Below are 21570 nucleotides of genomic sequence, written 5' to 3'. Positions count from 1 at the left end.
CCATCACGTAGTTTATTAGAGTGAATTAAAGTTTGATTTTTTTTAGGACGTTTTATTTAAATAAAAGTGAGGATGTCTCAGTAATATAGAAGGTGAGTATGCTCTTTTGAAATTGGGAACTAAAGTTCCAGAAATAGAGTGAATTAAATAAAACTATATAGATGTATTATGCACTTTATATTGCATTTGCAATTTAATGGAATTGCTTATAATTAAAACAGGAATTGTGAAGTGTGTGAACAGCTGAGCATATTTCATTTTTTTTCATTTTAAACAAATAAAATTGGAACTATTGATTATGACTTTGTAAAATGAAAATGTGTTAGAGTTCACAGTTACATTATGATTAAATATTTTAATATTCAAATTCCAGCATGTCTGGCTTAATTATCAGCTTTCTTTAATTAAATAATAGAGTAGTTTCAAACCATAGTTTTTTTAAAGGCAATCTTGTTTTTCTTTTGCTGGGTTAGCCTAATTCAAAAGATCAGACTATATATCCTTTTAAGAAAGTGATCTGTAATTAGATTTGTAATAAAAATGAATGTAATATGCAAATACATAGGCGGTGTATGAAAACAGATATTGTTTGTATTCACCTATGCACAATCATGTTTACTGTAATACAGATTGCATGTTATTACATTGAGCTGCACTGCTAAAACAGTCAAAGGAATTACAAGGAGAAAATAGTTCACATTCAGACAGAAGGCTCACAATAGTTTTCTTTTTGTGTTGACGCTTTAATTTTTTGTTTTTTTAAGCATTATCATTAAAAGCAGTACATTTTCAAGTTACTTTGTAAAATGCATAAACATATTTTATTTATTATGCCCAATAAAAAGATATTTGTAAAACAATGAAGATTTTTCGTGATTGTTTTCATCATGTGTATAGTGTTTTGTTTTTGATTCACATACTTGGGTCTAAAAGTTTACATAATTTAGGAGTAAAACATGTCCAACTCCAAGAATGTCTCTTGAGGTACCGGGAACTGTACAACTTTCTGTCCTATAGATATAAATGTATAGCTAAATAAATTAAATGTACAATAACAAAGGTTAACTGTCTATTGTATCCTCTTGTTTATATATAATACCCTATAATCAATTTATGTAATCACAATAGGTCTGCAATTATCAAACACATGTACTGTGCAAAATATAATAATAATAATAGTAATAATAAATTTTATTTAAAAGCACCTTTCAAGGTACCCAAGGCCACTGTACAACAAAACACATAAAATCAAACAATCCAATGTAAAAAAAAGTTAAGAACAACAAAAGGCAAAATTAATAAGGTTTTAAACCTAGATATAGGTTTTAAGTGTAGGTTTAAAAACAGAAAATGAGGTACATGCACAGAGCTCCAAAGGCAGGCAATTCTATAGCTGTGGCCCTGATACACTAAAAGCCCTGTCGCCTATAGTGTGCAATCTGCATAATGAAATGGCTAATAGCAAGGAGTCAGAAGAACGAAGTGAACATGATGGAATATAGGGACAAATTAAAGAAGACAAGTAAGATGGGGTTATAGCATGAAGATCCTTAAAAACTAAAAGGAGAAGTTTATATTGAATATAGAACAGAACAGATAGCGTTTAAAAGTGTAGGAGTGATATGCTCCCAGGGTTTTAAGTGGGTGACCACTCCAGCTGCTGAATTCTGTACATATTGTAATTTATTTAGACATGAAGCAGGGATACCAAACAGCACTGTAATGCGATACTCAAGTCATGAGATGACAAAAGCACAAATAAGCATCTCAGTTGCAGTATCAGAGAGCAATGGACACAGCCTTGAATTTGCTTAAGCTGGGAAAAGTCAACCTTGGTAATATTAATATGAAGATCAAAGGATAGTGTAGGATCAACAATAACACCAAGATTTTTAACCCGTGCAGACAAGGATATAATAAAGACAGGGATTTTTACTGAGGAATTGTCTATTTTCTTTAAAGTGCCTGGAGATGCAATAATTAAAGTCTCATTTTTTTCACTATTTATTCTGAGAAAGTTTTCAGACAGCCAGTGTTTGATGTCAGCCAAACAGACAACCAATGCAGGAGGAGGTATTGTTTGCATAAGCCCTGTGTGTAAATAAATCTGTGTATCATCGGCATAACAGTGAAACCGTAGGCCATGCCGTCTAAGAATGGCACAGAGAGGAAGCATATAAATGATAAAAAAGCAGAGGGCCAAGAACTGATCCCTGAGGGACACTCTGGAGCAAGTAAGATTGGTCAGACTTAAACCTACCGAAAGCAACAAATTGCTGACGGTCCTTAAGATACGATTTAAATCATGCAAGAGCTTTCACAGCAATATTTAACTCATTCTCAAGTTGAAACAAAAGAATGTCATGATGGACCGTATCAAAAGCAGCAATGAAGTCTAAAAATGTCATTAGTGTTAAAAGATCACAATATGCTATGATTTGGAGAGCATTAGTCATCCTGACAAGTGATGTCTCCATACTGTGATTGGCCCTAAAACCAGACTGAAAGTCCTCAAACAGATTATCAGAGGCAAGATGGTCTTTTAAATAGTAAAATCCTAGAACGTGCTGTTGCGGGCTAAGAAAAGGAAGATTTGAAATAGGTCTGTAGTTTTTAAAATCCCAGGGGCCAATTCCAGGTTTTTTGAGGACATAATGCTAAATTGTCCCTAGTGTGTGCTTGGTGTGTGTGTGTGTTGATGCCCTGCGTTGGGCTGGCGCCCTGCCCATGGTTTGTTCCTGCCATGCGCCCTGTGTTGGCTGGGATTGGCTCCAGCAGACCCCCGTGATCCTGTGTTAGGATATAGCGGGTTGGATAATGGATGGATGTATAACAAGAACCATCTTTAGGCTGGCAAGGACCAAGCCAGTATAAAAAGATGTGTTGATGATACTGGTGATAAAAGTAAGAAGAAAAGGCAAAGCAGCCTTAACTAAAAAAGAAGGCATGGGATCAAGAATACAGGTAAGTTGGCCTGGCGGTCATTACAACTTATGTCAGGAAAATATAACATCAGTCTAAGAAAAAAGAGTTTGGAACAATTTACACAGGTTTTACTTGTATCTGTCATTAGAATATTAGCCCACTGGAAACTCCTTTAGAAATATTTGTGAGAAAATATGAGGTGAGGACCCTAAACTGGCAACTAACTCAATGGTTGCTATCCCTTTTTATATTGTATTGAACAATCTAAAATTAAGACAACTTCAGGTTTTTAAATACTAAATTTCATAGTTAGTTTTTGCAGCAAAATTTTGTTACAGCAGTAAAATGAGAACTTTGAACTTCTAAGCAGTTTTTCTTTCCAAAAAAAATGGATATTCAGTGCATCTTGTGTTAAGTATTTATAATTTAGAGCTTGTTTACAGAAAACATGTTTATTACTCTCAGAAGGATTACAGCTGACACTGAAATAATCTCAGAATTCAAACAGAGGATGGAAGGGTTGGCTTTAAGGTGATGTTAATTTTATAGGTCTTGCAAAAAAGACTTTCAGAAAGTGATTATACTGTACATTACTAATGTGCAGTATGCCACGTTTCTTGATGTTTCAGCAACTTACAGGCTTACCATTGAAAGGCATGTCATATGTTACAAAATGTATAATACTTGTTACATATGCAAGAATATATAATGCCTACATTTTAATGAGCTTTTTCATTTAATTTGCCATGGTTATTTAGAAACAGCATGTGAGCTGTGCTGAGGCATTCAAATGTATTTTTTTTATCATTACAGTTTCAACTAAATAAAATAGCAAATACCTGAATAAAGCCTGTTATTTCAAAATGGAAATGCTTTTGAGAACTAACTACTGTACTTTTTCCATAAGTCTGTCCTGCTATCAAACAAGTTCTAATTGTAGATTTTTTAATCTGCCCATATATTTCACATGTGTATTTATTTATTGGTTTCAGTTAGACCTCCAGAGATATTGTACACCTACAAACAAAAGCATTTTATTCTACAAATAATATATTTACTATTTCATCACTTCACTTCACTCTGCTGGACAGATATGTCCACCTTATCTAGAACAACTTGTCCAGTTCCCTCTGGAGAATTTGCAGACACTTCAATATAAGTAGAATTCCTCTAGCACATTCTGAGCATTCCTGGGGTTCTTCTCCCAGTGAGCCATGCCTGGTAATTGGTCCATGGGGTGGTACACCAAACTCCTCTCAATCTATGAAAACAGAGGGTTTATCTGTTCCTATGCTGGAACTTCATTTCAGCCACTTGTACTTGTGATTTAATTGTTTCATTCACTACCCAGAGCTCATAACCATACAGTAGGTGAAGATCTACTGAGCAGTGCAATCAAATATGTTTTTCCAAAAAAATGGGTTCTTCTACACTAAAATAGACAATGCCTGCAAAACTACTACCTAATGATCTCAAAATGACCTCCAATTTATGATAAAGGCCTCAGAGCACTTGAACTAATTTATTTAAGTAAGCCGTTCACTACTTAACTGTGGGGACCAGCCAAAGCTTTTCCAAGTCAGGATCAGAATTTTAGGTAGTGATTCTTAATGTATCACTGTTAGGTTTTCAAAATTTACCACCTTTGTAAATCAAAAATACATGCAATGTATACTAATTTAACTTAATATTTTGAATTACTAGGTTTCAATGACTCAAAATATTTTTATATTGAACTAAGCTGTAGGAAAATGAAGAGATTTAATTTGGTTAATTAATTGCCAGTTTTGACTACTGCTTTATTTACCTTACCTTCCTCTGTGGTAGGAGGGGGGTATCCAGCCATTAGATTAGCATCAAAGTAACTGAAGCAGACTCATTTTAAGAGACGGAATGATATGTTTTTTGATAAACACAAGGATTATAGAAATTTGATAATTGTATATACAGTGATCCCTCGCTATATCGCGCTTCGCCTTTCGCGGCTTCACTCTATCGCGGATTTTATATGTAAGCATATTTAAATATATATCGCAGATTTTTTGCTGGTTCGCGGATTTCTGAGGACAATGGGTCTTTTAATTTCTGGTACATGCTTCCTCAGTTGGTTTGCCCAGTTGATTTCATACAAGGGACGCTATTGGCAGATGGCTGAGAAGCTACCCAACTTACTTTCTCTTTCTCTCTCTTGCGCTTTCTCTGCTCCTGACGTAGGGGGTGTGAGCAGGGGGGCTGTTCACACACCTAGACGATACGGACACTCGTCTAAAAATGCTGAAAGATTATCTTCACGTTGCTACCTTCTGTGCAGCTGCTTAGTGAAGCGACATGCTGCACGGTGCTTCGCATACTTAAAAGCTCGAAGGGCACGTATTGATTGTTCACTGTTTGTTTTTCTCTGTCTCTCTCTATCTCTCTCTCTCTCTCTCTCTCTCCCTGCTCCTGACGGAGGGGGTGTGAGCTGCCGCCTTCAACAGCTTTGTGCCGCGGTGCTTCGCATACTTAAAAGCCAAACAGCCCTATTGATTTGTTTGCATTCTCTGTCTTTATGACAGTCTCTGCTCCTGACGCACACTCCTTTGAAGAGGAAGATATGTTTGCATTCTTTTAATTGTGAGAGAGAACTGTCATCTCTGTCTTGTCATGGAGCACAGTTTAAACTTTTGAAAAAGAGACAAATGTTTGTTTGCAGTGTTTGAATAACGTTCCTGTCTCTCTACAACCTCCTGTGTTTCTGCGCAAATCTGTGACCCAAGCATGACAATATAAAAATAACCATATAAACATATGGTTTCTACTTCGCGGATTTTCTTATTTCGCGGGTGGCTCTGGAACGCAACCCCCACAATGGAGGAGGGATTACTGTATATATAGACATTGTAAGAGATCAGCCTTGGCACAGACAGAAATGGACTTCCGATGTAAAAAAACATGCACCATTTATTATACACTACACATAATATCGTGCACAAACCACAAACCCAGTCCTTTTCTCTACTCTTCGTCTGCCTCCACTCCTCCTCATAAGCTCAGTCCTCTTTCACCCGACTCCTTGAGTGGTGGCTGCAGGCTCCTCTTATAGCCCACCCGGAAGTGCTTCAGGTGGTAATTAGCCTAATTAGGCTGCACTTCCAGGTGTGGCTGCATCACAGCCCAAACGGGCTTATTAAGTCGTTCCACTCCCCCTGGCGGTGGCCACAGATCCCAAAAGGCATGAGCTCCGGTGTTCAATGATTGTGGCCCCAATACCACCCAGGGGGGCTGATCTCTTGCACCCAGGGAAAGATAGTGCCCCTCTCCTGGTCCGTCCTTCTTCCAGGCGTCCCGGTGGGGCAAGATCGCTGGCCGTCTGCCACAACATGTAAGACAGGATGCAGAACAGATGAGACAAACATATAACATACATAAGGCTGGCTGTATACTTGCTATTTGCAGTTCTAATTTATAGTGGCACAGATAGTTTTATTATGTTAAGTCTAAGCATGATGTCTGATATTGTGTGGATATTGAGTTGTTGGTGTTGTTGCTGCTCTGGATTCAAATGGAAGATTCTTCTTTGTTGGAGTGTACTCTTTCTGTTTGTGATATGACCCTTTGTTTGTGCAATGATTTTTCTCATCAAGGTTCTTTGCTGTGGCACCTGCAACTTCATAGAGAAAAGTGTTACACTTTCTGGCACAGTAGTTTAGATGTTGATGTTCCCATCTTTAAAGCGAAGAGACTGTCAGTTTTCAGCTCCCAAAGAGGGAGTGGTTCATCAACTTTCTGGCTTCAGAGGGAGGTCTTCCAGAGAGTGCATTAGATTATTTCTGAAAGAGTCCCCAGTGAGTGCCATGTAAGGAATGCAGCGCGTGCTTAAAGGCATGTGTAACCTCTCATGACTGGATTAAAGTCAATTCCAGTTACAAAATCAGTGCCTGCTTATAGGACCGTTGTTTTATCCATCACAGATGTCATTCATTGAATTATAGCTCTTTGTTCTGACACAAGTGTCTTTTTGGCACCTTACAGTTTGAAGGAGCTTCTGTAAAGATGTAAGTTCAACTTTAAAGTACACCTTTGTTATCAGATGAAGTACAGGCCGAGATTGGTACAAACTGTAGTTTGGTCACTTATTTTGGAATGTAATGGGGGTTTGGTGAAGCTAGATTTCAGTATCCCTGTTAAATCTGCTGTCTTAAAAGGCCTGGGGCCTCATGTATAAATGATGCGTAAGCACAAAAATGTTGCATACGCCAGTTTCTACACTCACATCGAGATGTTTAAAAACAAAACTTGGTATAAAGCCACACACATTCTCATGCCAGCTTGGTCCATTGCATAAAGAAGTCTTCGGCTTGGTTTTGCAAACTGGCACCACCCAGCATCAAAGCAGTGCTATTATACCTGTGCTTTATTTTTTAGATTCACATCTCTGATGTGGCTTTATCAAATACATTGAAATTAACCACATATCATTTATAAATTTAAGGCACCTGATTGTAATCAATCTGTAACAATATAATGGTACAAAGCATGACTTCATTTAATTTGTAGTCAATGTCACATAGTTCTGAGTTAATTGGCCACATCTCTTATAGCATCCGCTATTGCATTTTATGATTCCAGAACAACATCTGTCAGCACACAGCCAGAAGGTCTCCTGGCAGTTTCCAAGGTAGAGGTGTGCATGCAGCAGCACCATCAACACGTGGATTCATGACTTCAGCACTAAAGTCAGCTATTGTCTGAAACAGAATAAACACACAGTGGGCTGTGACTCGCTTTTCACATCATTTTGATATCTGACCACTTCTTTTTTATTTTGTGCACTTTGCGACTTTCGGACTTTGAACTTTGAAGTGTCTCTGCCACTCTGTATCACTCCATCAATTTACTTTTGTTGTTTATACCAGTGCTTAAGCCAACAAATAGTAAGTTTTTCGTTGCCTCGACTTCGTATTCGCTGAAATTCTTTTCTTCTGTGTGCTTTTGCCATTGTCTTTTAACAAAGCACTGAAGAAAAGGGGCTATTTATATTGAATTGCATATTAAAATATGCAAAATTCTGGGAGGACTCGGAGAAGGGGCTGTAGGCGCATGCAAGTGCGTTAAATTTCATGTTTGTTGGAATTTGTAAAGGGGGGGTGCGTGGAACTTGGCATACGCACAGATTTATGCATTTGGATTTTTTTGTGCGTATGTATATTTCCACTTTTTCCATACACAATGTTTTATTGTGAATTCTATGCACGGCATTATACATATAAATATATATACCCGAACAGCACCTATCAGTTTTGATTGATTGCTTCTCTCTCTCTCTCTCTCTCTCTCTCTCTCTCTCTCTCTCTCTCTCTCTCTACCAGACATTCTCTTCTCCTGACGCGCACTCCTTTGAAGAGGAAGATATGTTTGCATCCTTTTAATTGTGAGACAGAACTGTCATCTCTGTCTTGTCAAGGAGCACGTTTAAACCTTTGAAAGAGACAAATGTTCATTTGCAGTGTTTGAATAAATTTCCTGTCTCTACAACCTCCTGTGTTTCTGTGCAAATCTGTGACCCAAGCGTGACAAGTGGTACCAGAAGTGGTTGCAAAGGTGAATGCCGAGAAATCACTCAAAATGTCCCGCTTCCTCCTAACCCGGAGGATGATCTGGTTTCTGCTCCTCCTGCTAATTCTAAGGATTTGCTGACAAAGATGGGTCCTTCCGATGACCCAGAGATGTTTCTTTTAGCTTTTGAGCATGTAGCGACATTGATGGGATGGAACAAATGAAACTGGGCTGTTATTGTCACCCCTTTTTTGTCTGGGGATGCCTTACTTGCCTTATGGAATGTGCCTTGCGATAAACTTGGCGATTATGATTTCTTGAAGCGGCAGGTTGTTTTACGTAAAACTACAAGTTTTTTGGCTAAAGGTTTTGCACTTCATGATTGGAGACTGAACATGGACGGTCCCATTCATGCACAGATACAAGATTTGATTCATAAACTTCATTGCTGGTGTGAGGGAAACGAGATGGAGCATGTTGTGGAAAAGGTTGTCATGAATATACTGCTGGCAGGGATACCTGCAATTCTCCAAGATGAATTTCTTCGTCATGATGTTGAGTCATTGATGATCTTAGCCAAATGTTTGGAGGGTTCTCAAACTGCTTGGAGAAAAAGCGGTGGATTTGCTGCTCCTTATGCAGTTTTTCAGCCTCTGAGGGATCAGCCAGGGAATGCTCGTCGCTGTGAATGAGGGTTAGAGCATCAACGAGCTGTAAAACCTGAAAATTGGGTTTCCTCAGGAAGGCCTTCAGGGAATCCAGTTGTTGATGTAGCGCCCACATCTGGGGTGGCAGGAGGCCGTGGACATCGCCGTGAATATTTTGGCAGTTGAGCTGAACGAAGATGCTTCTGGTGTGATCAACCCGGCCACTTGACGAGGGAATGTTGCCTATCCCCTGCTCATTCTATGGAAATTGGTCTGGCCGAGGTTTGTTGCTCCCGTGTTCCTTATTCTTCAGATAAAAAGGATGGCTTAATGATCTCTGTGAAGTTGGCGGGCCGCGAAATCTCGGCATTATTGGACTCAGGAAGTGACCTTTGTATTGTCAGACGGCACTGTCTTGACGACGGGTAACTGTGTAACACTAAAACTGTAAACATACGTTGTGTACATGGAGATGTTAAAGACTATCAGACATTGCTTCTTCCTTTAACATATAAGGGTCGGCACTTTAAAGTTTGGTCTGCCATTTTCGGACTCCTGCCCTAGCCGTTGCTGATCGGCAGGAGGAATGCCCTTTTTCCTAGAGTCATGTCCGAATGTCATGCACCAGTCATCGAGCCCCCTGTTAAGCTCTGCGGGGGGGGGGGGGGGGGGGAGAAAAAGAACTGGTGGCTGTTGGGGAAGATCTCGAGCCCTGATTAGATATTGTACCCGATCTCTCCAGCAAGACCGAGAGAGACACCCCCAATTTCCCAGAGCGAATAGTGGATAGTGAAATCACTACAGCAGAAGATAACACCATCATGGATTAATTTAACAGAAAGTACATTTTGTTGGCAACTATGTCAGGATTAGTTTATCTCTTTAGTCTTACACTTTTGAAATACAAAAAATAAATATAGATCAAATACAGGGTATTTTAGGAGTAAGAGGACTGTGATTATTTATTCTTTTATATTTTCTAACTTTAACAATTAGTCAGTCAGTCAGTCATTTTCCAACGCACTATATCCTATTACAGGGTCACGGGGGACTGCTGAAGCCAATCCCAGCCAGCACAGGGTGCAAGGCAGGAACAAATCCCGGGCAGGGTGCCAGCCCACCGCAGGACACACACTAGGGTCAATTTAGGATCGCCAATCCACCTAACCTTCATGTCTTTGGACTGTGGGAGGAAACTGGAGCACCCAGAGAAAATCCACGCAGACACGGAGAGAACATGCAAACTCCACGCAGGGAGGACCCAGAGAGCAAACCCAGGTCTCCTTACTGTGAGGCAGCAGAGCTACCACTGTGCCACCATGCCACCCACTTTGACAATTATTTTTTTTCAAATTCCAGATTTTATGGAGCACTATAATATGGAGCAGTTGTAAGCAGAGGTGCTTGTGTCATGAAGAAAATTTTAATGTGATTACTTGTTATAAAATGTGGGCATAACATATGTGACATAAATACATGTCACATATAAGTAATGTCTGCATTTGAACACATTGTGTACATAAATCACGTGCATGCTTTATAACTGATTTATGATGTTTCATTTTATTTAAACGTGTCACAGAAACAATTCACTAAATAATGTTTTTCAACTCCACTACAAGTTAATGCAAGTAGAAATATCCATTTAAAAAAATAAGACTACCAAAAATGTCCAACTAATATAAATACCTATTCAAATCTAACTTTAGTAATCTGATAGAATAAGTTGAAGCAGAGTTAATTTACCAGTCAAGGTCTTCATATCACATTGGATTGGCCACATCGAGTTCTTTCTCTCTTTGGTTACAGCACTTGATTAGGCGTCATTATGTGTTCTGTACCAGAGAAAATATCTTCTGAAAGTATTGAAATGAAGGATATTCAAAAGAAATGTGATGAAAATAAAAATAAATGAATTTGTCCAGGGTGAAGTTATCTCAAGTGTCCATGTGTGGTATTCATATAAGACATTTACTCATTAAAAAGAACCCTTTCTTTGTTTTCATGACTTTGAACTGTATGTTCTGCTGAAAGTGGTATTTGCTACAGACCTGGGAGCCTGATGCATAATGCCGTGTGTAGAACTCACACTAAAACATGGCATATGGACAAAAGTGGAAATGTGCATATACACAAAATAATCCAAATGCATAAATCTGCGCATACACCAAGTTCCACACACTTCCCATTTACAAATTCCAACAAACGTGAAATTTAACGCACTTGCATGCGCCTACAACCTCTCATCAACTCCTCCCAGAATTTTGCATATTTTAATATGCAAATCAATATCAATATTTCCTTCCCCTTTCAGTGTTTGGTTAAAAGACAATAGCAAAAGCATGTGAAAAGCAGAATTTAAGCAAATGTGAAGTGCAGGCAATAAAAAACCTACCATTTGTTGGCTTAAGCCATGATATAAACAACAAAAGGAAATTGATTCAGTGATACAGAGTGGCGGAGAAACTCAGACTCTCAAATTCAGGAAGTCGCACAGTTGCCTGAAATAAAAAAGAAGTGGTCAGTTATCAAAGTCAATGTGAAAAAGCTAGTCATAGCCCACCATCTGAGTGCCATATGGAAGCGTATTAGGGTACAGAGAAAATAAATAAAATAGGGACACAGTGAAAAAAAGGTCAAAATGTCCATTTTAATCTCATAGTTTATTTTGTCATTACAGTAGATCATCGTAAACTTAAAATTAAAATCAACGTTAAATTTACTAGAGTTTCTCAGATCCCATCGTAACTAAAGTAGCATGTTAAATGCTTCGTATTGTATGTGTTTTTCTACAGGCTCTATGTGTGTGAATCACTACATGCTTCTTAAATGGGCTTTCTCTTATGCCAACAAGACACAGAATACATTACATTCATGATATTCAGCTCTCTGAACAATTTAAATACTAACATGTATACTTCATATCAATTTCTTGATGAAATGAATTAAAGCATGTATTAAACATGGGGGCATGGTGGCGCAGTGGTAGCGATGAGCTGAGGTCTCATCCAGAGATTGTTCCTGCCTCCCATAATATGCTGGCTGGGACTTGCATGACCCTCGAAGAAATAATTTAATGCAGCAGTACTGTCTCTTTCAAACGTACACTGTCCTTCCTTTTCTTTCTCAAAGTAAACCAATTGCCATACAATAAGCTCTTTAGTAAATGTTAGATCATTTGTAACCCTAGAATGCCAATTCTTCAAAACATTTAAGGAACATTGAAATATCTTCCTACTACATGTTTAATAATTCCATTCATCTATCCATCCAGCATACAGCGAGAGGCAGGAACAATCCATGGACAAGGTGCCAGCTCATCACTGCCACTGTACCACCGCGCCCACATGTTTAATTATTAAAAGTATACATTATTTAAATTAATTTAAAAATTTATCTGTATAATGTAATATACAGTCTTTAATGCATTTCATCTTTAAAATGATATCAAGAGCTCCAAGAAGATACTCTTGGAAATCTAAATCGACTTAGAAGCCAGTCGTCATCATCTGTAAATATGTGCTCTTCTCTATTGAATTAAATTCAATTCCTTTATTGTTATTGTATGGTACAATGAGATTCAATATGCAGATCCTCCATAAACTTATTTTCCTATAAAATAATAAAATAATAACAATAATGATAATACTACAGTAATATGATAAAAAACAATGAAAAATACACCATGTGAAAGCATAAGTACAATATACATGTACATATAAAGTGGTTCAGGTTGTGCAATATTACAACTGTAGGGCAAGTTTATAGTAAGGTAATTGTAATTCTAAGTACAAACAGTTCTTCCAGGAGCATTTGGGATAAAACTGTCTTTGAACCTTGAGGTTCATGCAGGAAAGGTGCTTAAGTGTTTGCCGAAAGGCAGAAGTTCAAATAGACTGTGATCATGGCTTAGGCATCATGTGCTCTAATTGTTCTCCAGGGCTAGATGCTGTATCCTGATAATCCTCTGTGCTCTTAACACAATCCGTTGTAGAGCTTTCCAATCAGCTGCTATACAGCTGTGATTCCACACTCAGATACAGTAGATTAAAATACTTTTGAGTAGTGCACTGAGAGTAACAACACTAAAGCAGCTATGGTATTTGGAATAGATTGGCCATTCCGTGCACCAGTATATTGTTACAGGTTGATTACAATCAGATGCCTTAAATTTATAAAAAAATATGTGGTTAATTTCATTGTATTTGATAAAACTGCATCAAGAATTTAAAAAGGGAAACCACACAGGAACTGTAGCACTGCTTTGATGCTGGGTGCCGCCAGTTTGCAAAACCGTTTGGAATCTTGCATACGCACAGGGTAAGGCTGGCATGAAAATGTGCATGGCTTTACGCCAAGTTTAGTTTTTATACATCTCAAAGTGAGCATGGAAATGGGTGTATGCAACATTTTTGTGTGTACGCAACATTTATACATGAGGCCCCTGGAGTTTATGAATGAATGTCCTTTGTGTTTAGCAAAAGAGAGCATATCCCATATCACACTATCCATAAGCAAGTGGTTCAACCAAATATATGGAAAAGAATGATTAACCTTATCTTATTTTGGAATGTAGAATTCATGACAGTATACATAATGCTGTGTATGTTGAGGTCATATAAATATGTTGTCTACAGGGATACAATGCATGACATCCCTCATCATTCAACCCATTTAATCTAATGCAAGTTGGTGGAGGACCAAGCTTATTCTATATGTGTCATAAATTTAAAGATACATTCTTTGAAGTAAAGCAGTAAAGTAACTTATAGTAAATCATAATTACAGTATTTCTCATATGGCTTAAACATCCAGGAACAAGTTAATAAACTTAGTCACTAAATAAGTAATGAAATGACCAATTAAAAGTGTATGCCTCATTTATTATAAGTGATTAATTCCAAAGAGATATGCATTCTCTTCTTATTACTTGAGCCAAGTATAGAGAAGCAACAATTAGTGCTCATTCACTTTTGGTTATTGAAATGTACATCAATCAATAATTGCAAACCTCTGGAAAGATTTTATGTTTTTTTTTTTCAAATTTTACACAGTATTTTCTAAACAAGATACATACAAAAGTTACTAAAGGACATAAACTTGTGCTGGAGCTTCGACAATAGCTGGGATGACTTAAATGAAGTTCCACAAGGTAAGTATAACAAAAAAGAATCTAATGTTTTAAGACAAATCTAAACTGATAACAAAAAATGTTTAAACATTACTAAGAGTTGTTTACTTTTGAAAAATTGTTTACTGAAGTGAACACGTTTGTATATGTAGTTTAAAGTGTAGTGTTTCCAGCTTTATACTAAATAAACATTTTATAGCATAGATAAGGAAAATTGGAAATACTCTAACCTTTATATACCCATTAAATCTAGTATATCTGTACTCACTCCAAAGCACACTTGTTACACTGTACTCAATACACAAAATACACTTGACTCTTATTTCAAAATGCCAGCATCCTGTATATGAAACACTGCCTTTCCTTATTTCCAAATTTGCCTGATTTTATTATCATATCCCTTTTCTCTTCATAAACCAGTTAACTGGAAAATTCCCAGTGTACAACATTAGTTCATGCAAACACGTAATCAATCAAGACTGTGATGTTCCCATCTTCATTGTGATGTTTCAGTGTTTTATGTAACAGTGGAATTCTGCAAATGCCTGTAAGGGTTAATACAGTAGTACAACAAAAAGTGATTATTATAATTTTTATTTTAGATATGCATAGTTTCAGTTAAAAGATTTTCTAGACAAACTTGAAGACCTGCATAGACTGTACTTTGCAGTGCAGCACTTCTATTTTAAGTCTTCTTTTGGTGAAATGTTTGAAATTGTTGGGGGGTGTCTTAAAGCACATTGGGAAAACAACTAGGGCTCAGCTGCAGCCTACTGTGATCTTCTTGGAGAGCAAGCAATTTTTAAATTTTTTTTTGTGTTTTATTTTTGCTTGGTGCTATAATTATCCCCAATGGATGAAGCAACCAGCTTTTACATTTCCATGGAGAAAGCAGCACCTGAAACCCTTAGCATTTAATAAATTGAGATTTTCAAATAAGTTGATGGAATGCTGAAACTCTGGCTATTAGAGAGGAAAGAAAAAATAATTATTTGTTGATTAATATTAGAATAGGACGTCTGCAAAAGCTAGATGCAGTAAATCATGTGTTTACTTTTGTGGTTGTGCAGACCATCTGCATTAAAAGGCCATAGGATACAACCCTGTGTTTTATTTTTTTGAGGAATATATTCATAATAGGCCTATATTATTAACATGTGATATTCTTTATAATGCGTTATTCATTTTTTATGATTGTTTTTGGGTGATGTCATTGCACTGCCATTTTAGTTCTTCACCTTGCTGTGAATTACTAGGCACATGATGTGCACACTGTGTAACACATGATGTCATTATCCTTACTTTGTGTACGTGCGAGTTTTTAGTTAGGTATGTTATTGCTAACATTAGAGAAATCTGCACATGTAAATGAATATTCTGGTAAGGCCTCACCAAAATGTTTACGCCAAAAACACCACTTGATATCACAAAACATAAAACTAATCCAAAATGTACAAAAAAAGTGGTTAGTAATGACAAACACGACATTGGAATGACCAGTGATAGAGCTATCACAAAATGTCAATGCTGACAAATCACATCTTAAAAACACAAATAAAAGCATACATTTTATAAAAATATAAATCAATTTCTTGCAACAGTGCTTAAACACCTCCAGATCCTAAGAGCCTGTAAGTAATAATGTATTTAATGAACTGACAGTTTGTGTAAAAATACATTTGTTTGAAATGACTTATGTCAGTATCATGAAATTTGCTCATTGTACAACTGACGTGAGCATGGCTGACATGTTCAAAGTAAAATCTACATGGTACATCAGCCAATTTAGAAAATGTCAAAATCACTTTGCTGTTTCTGCTGCATTTGCCATGTGTTATGGTCCAGATGGGCAATTAAAAAAGATACAGAAACACAATTTTTTTCTTTGATGCCCAATGGATTATTGATGTTATTTTTTTCAGGTGGCAGATGTTGAGTACTTAAAGGCAGAATCATAGTAAGAAAAACAGGAGCCATAACCTACATAATCTTTCTTAGGTGCTAGAGTTTTTCTTGGCCTTATCTAGCACAATCCAACAAAAAAGTGAAGGGGATGCCAGTCCATCACAGAGCATACTCGTGCCTAATTTCACAGATACAGGGCCAATTTAAAGTCACCAAATGTTTGAGAAATTTGATTATTCTGGGAAAACCCAGAGTTGAGAATATGAAGAAAAAGACACCCAAATCCAAAGACTGCTAAAAATTGTGAGCAGAAAGATCTCCAGATGTTAAATCATTTTTTTCAAAACACTTAAATGGGAGACTGATGGGGTCAAAACCAAAACGACTGAACAATGTTTTTTTTTTCCTTTTTCTGTTTTCGTCACTAGAAAGTGGGTTTGACTGTACCCCAAAACTTCAGCTCTGTTATCCTCTATTTACTTCTGTATTTTCCCTGAGCCACACAAATGGTTTCCCCCAGGCATAATTACTGTCATGAACTCCCCCAAGTAGTTTCGTTATGACCAGAATTTAACTACTTATGCATGTTAGATTTATACTGCCTGTTAGTAAATTAATGTAACTAAACAGGAACTGTATCTCTTTTTATTTTAACTCTTATAAATCATTAGTGTTATTTTTTTTATGTGGCAGAGGTCAAGTATGTACAGTACATTCAAGAATTTTTTTTTTGTTAGAAACAAAGCCCAGCACACATAATTAAAGTAAAAAAATCAAAGATATGGGCTATCATGGCTCAAAACCAGAAACACACACAAGGACAGGTCAAAAACTTTAATCAAGGTTCCTGCCGTGGGCAAAACCAAAATCACAGCAAGTACTTAGTCATTTGCTAAGTATGTAGGCTGACTGCAAACCGGAAACGTTGCCCATAAAGAGATTTAGGTAGACTTGAAGTACCATTTGCACAGATAAATAGTAAATGGGTAGCCGCTGTGCACAGGTGGAAGAAATGCAGGATGCCTGTATAAAGTGTTAATTTGTGGCAAATAAACAACAAAAAAGACTCTCGAGAGCACAAAACAGAACATAAATCGTCTTTCAGACTCTTAGAAAGAACAGCTCTTGTGAGTGTACAGAGATCTTAGTCCTAAAGGTTGTTCAGGTTAAAATAAGACACCGAAATTTGGGGCGTCTGGTTTTTATAGCTGTCCAGGTGGAAGGGGCAGGGTTAGTTGTCCTCAATGGGGATGTCGTAGCTGAGACAAAGAAAAAAAGACTAGACTGTTAGTGGTAGTGACCCTCTCACCTAAGTGGGGTATTCCTAGAAATTTGATTCTGTTCATCTGGACAAAGTTTTTAAGTGGGAGAAATATTTCGAGACTTATCCAAGTCTCTTCCTCAGTCTCAATTGACTGCAGGTTTCCCCAACCTTATAAACAGTACCTTTGCTTAATCACAGAGACTAGCACCATTGACAAAGGGCCAGTTGATCAGTGATATGCAAATTGTCCACTGATTAGTAGACGTGTGAACCATTCATAGAGGGTTGAGGAATGGCTGCAATCACAGCATTGTAAGATGGCGACAGATGTACCCTTAGGCCCCCTCCTCTGTTCAGAGATGGTCGTTCCTTTTTCACGTAAATGGCCTCCTTGATTCCTCTCTCAAACTAGCGCTCCTCCCTGTCCAGGATGTGCACCTCTTCATCTTTAAAGGAGTGACCACTATCCTGTAGATGTAAATAGACTGCGGAGTCCTGGCCTGACGAGGAAGCTCTTCTGTGTTGTGACATGCGCTTAGCCAGTGGCTGCTTGGTTTCCCCGATGTACAATTCACGGCACTCCTCCTGGCACTTAACTACATAAACTATGTTACTCTGTTTGTGCCGTGGGACCCGATCCTTGGGATGGACCAATCTTTGGCGTAGCGTGTTTTGGGGTTTGAAAGCCACTGAGACCCGGTGTTTCGAGAAAATGCGCCTCAGCTGTTCCGATACTCCTGACACATACGGGATCACTAAGGGTTTTCGCTTAGGCAGTGGATGTCCTTCCTCTCTCATGAATCGCTTGGAGCGTTCCTTAGGTGTCCTCCCTGCTTTGACAAAGGACCAGCTGGGATATCCACATTTACTCAGGGCCTTTTTAACATGGTGTTCTTCTGCTTCCCTGGCCTCTGAGTCTGTGGGAATGGTGTTAGCTCTGTGTTATAGAGTCCTAATGACACCTAGTTTGTGCTCTAGTGGATGGTGAGAGTCAAACCTTAGATACTGGTCCGTATGTGTGGGTTTACGGTACACATCCACTTTCAAATGTCCCCCGTTGACGATGGAAATTTCACAGTCTAAGAAGGCTAGCTTGTTATTTTCCATATCCTCTCTGGTGAACTTGATGTGTTTGTCCACCCCATTGATGTGGTCTGTGAACTGTGGTACCTCCTGAGATCTGATTTTCACCCAGGTGTCATCCACATATCTGAACCAATGGCTCGGTGGTGTTCCAGGATAGGATGATAGAGCCCTCTTTTCCATTTCTTCCATATATAGATTGGCTACTATAGGTGAAACAGGGGAACCCATGGCACACCCGTGCTTCTGCCTGTAGTACTGGCTTTTGTATATGACATATGTTGATTGAAGACACAGTTCCAAAAGCAGGCACACTTGGTCTGCGTTGAGAGAGGTTCTTTTACTGAGAGTGGGGTCATTCTGTAATCTCTTACGTACTACCTCCACTGCTTCAGTCACTGGGACACAAGTGAATAGAGATGTAACATCAAATGAAACCAAGGTTTCTTCTGCCTCCATAATGACCTCTCTCACTTTCTCCACGAAATCCAATGTGTTCTGAATGTGGTGTTTTGAGCTGCCTACCACCGGGTTAAGAACAGCGGCCAGGAACTTGGAGATGTTATACGTGACTGAATTGATCATGCAGACAATGGGTCTTAAAGGAGCACCCTGTTTGTGTATTTTTGGTAAACCATACAGACTTGGTGTAGATTCCCCTGGGTATAATCTGTGGTATATGGTCCGGTCAATAGCATTGTCCTGAACTAACTGCTTAAGACAATCTATCACCTTTTTCTTGTAACCACTACCTGGATCTCACTTTAAGGGCTCATAAGTATTTTTGTCACTGAGCAGAGACAAAATTTTCTCATGGTAGTCTGTCTGGTTTAGCACAACTGTGCATCTCCCCTTGTCCGCTGGAAGGATGATGATGTTGTTGTCCTTGCTGAGTGCCGTGAGGGCCTTCCTCTCCTCAATGCTGATATTGGATGCAGGGGGTTTTGCATTGCTGAGACATGCCGAAACTTTTATCCGCAGTTGTGCTGCTTCCAAATCAGCAATGTTGTTGTTTCTGATAGCAGATTCTGTGGCTGTAATCAGTTCCACTAGCGGGATTTGTTTCGGTGTGACCGCAAAATTTAACCCTTTAGAAAGGACGTTTTTCTCTGCTTGGGTGAGTTGTTTGTCAGACAAGTTCTTCACCCATTTGTCCACATCTTTAGTTTCTGTCTGGCATCCTTCTCTCTGCTGGTTGTGGAGGACACTCCCCATAGTGTGCTGGTGTTTGTGGCGCACAGCAAGTAGATCAAACTTCCTCTTTTGCCTGGTTTTAGACTTTTCATGCTGTGCTAGACGAGCCTTTTCGGTGAACTCAAGCACCTGTTCAAGTGTTTTCTCATCTAGAAGTGAAGAAAGTCTTTGGTGGATCTGCTCCTCTTTGGATTTTAAAACATCAGTAGTGAAGTTAGTTTGTCTCACCCGTTCATTTAGCAGCTGACTCTGTGCCTTCTGGAGGATTTTGTTAGCTCGCAGGCCTTTTACTGACGATTTCATCTGTAGACTTTTAGGAGTGATCCCGCTCTGTCTACATCTGAGGCTGAATCTCAGATGGTTCCTGTAGTCTGCCATCTTGCGTGCTGTTTGCTCATACTCACGTACAAGCTTTAGGCCGTCCTTGCCAAAGTGGCTCTCGATGTCTCGATGCATGCTCAATAATCCAGGTAAGGAAATCCTAGAAATTTGATTCTGTTCATCTGGACAAAGTTTTTAAGTGGGAGAAATATTTTGAGACTTATCCAAGTCTCTTCCTCAGTCTCAATTGACTGCAGGTTTCCCCATTAAGCAAAGGTACTGTTTATAAGGTTGGGGAAACCTGCAGTCAATTGAGACTGAGGAAGAGACTTGGATAAGTCTCAAAATATTTCTCCCAATTAAAAACTTTGTCCAGATGAACAGAATCAAATTTCTAGGATTTCCTTACCTGGATTATTGAGCATGCATCGAGATAAGTGGGGTATTACAAATGTTGGATGATCCCTGAAGGTGTCCCTCAAATGGTCATACGAAACACCATGAATCGGTATGGAAATGGCCAAAACAAGAATGAGTGTTGCAGCAGCAAAGGATGGCAGACAAATAAAGGGGACGTTAAAACTGCTGGAAGGAAGGAGACCCATATACAGTGCTGAAAACACAAATTGGATATAACCGTTGAGTATACTCCACCAGCAACATGACACAACAGCAAGACCTACAACCTACAAGAAGCTTAAATGGATTAATTTTAGGTTGTTCACAAATAACCATTAAAAAACAAAATAGTCATTAAAAGTTGCTTGCTATAATGATGTAGCAAGAAAACAAAAACAGATATATTTTGAGGAACATAAGAACAACCCGCTAGATGGCTAGAAAAACAGAAACTAAACAAAGAGATAAATTCCCAACAAGCCCTAACAGTAGCCTGAGGAAAAATAAACTGACGGCACGGTGGCGCAGTAGGTAGCGCTGCTGCCTCGCAGTATGGGAGACCTGGGGACCTGGGTTCGCTTCCCGGGTCCTCCCTGCGTGGAGTTTGCATGTTCTCCCTGTGTCTACGTGGGTTTCCTCCCACAGTCCAAAGACATGCAGGTTAGGTGGATTGGCGATTCTAAATTGGCCCCAGTGTGTGCTTGGTGTTTGCGTGTGTCCTGCGGTGGGTTGGCAACCTGCATGGGATTGGTTCCTGCCTTGTGCCCTGGGATTGGCTCCAGCAGACCCCCGTGACCCTGTGTTCAGATTCAGCAGGTTGGATAATGGATGGATGGATGGAAAATAAACTGAAAAAATAAGACCTCAAGGTTGAGCCTGCAGGTGGTTTTTCTCACTTGACCCAACTAGATCACCATGAATGACTCGCTAAGTAGACATTGTTCCAATTACTGCACAATTGATAGTAAAAATCCAAAACACAACATAAATATTGCTCAAAGAATTCATTATTAATAATACAATTAGTACAATTAAACATAAAATGAGAGCCTCTTTCTCAGCTTACACATGTTTTGGCATCTCCTAGCCAGTATAGAGAAGTCTACTAAATGTTTGCCAGAATAGGAAGACTTTCAGGAGTGACCATTGTCACACATGTGTGCTTG

The 21570-nt window shown here is 38.6% G+C and overlaps 1 pseudogene; it reads right to left on the bottom strand.

Moving 5' to 3' along the window:
* Window positions 1-4075: 4075 nt before the first annotated feature.
* On the bottom strand, window positions 4076-20140 carry LOC114658399 (uncharacterized; annotated as a pseudogene).
* Between the last annotated feature and the right edge of the window lie 1430 nt (window positions 20141-21570).

Source organism: Erpetoichthys calabaricus, chromosome 10 (assembly GCF_900747795.2).
Source record: "Erpetoichthys calabaricus chromosome 10, fErpCal1.3, whole genome shotgun sequence".
Lineage (NCBI taxonomy): Eukaryota > Metazoa > Chordata > Cladistia > Polypteriformes > Polypteridae > Erpetoichthys > Erpetoichthys calabaricus.
Note: the sequence above shows the minus strand (reverse complement) of the source record. Positions and strands in the feature narration are given on the sequence as shown.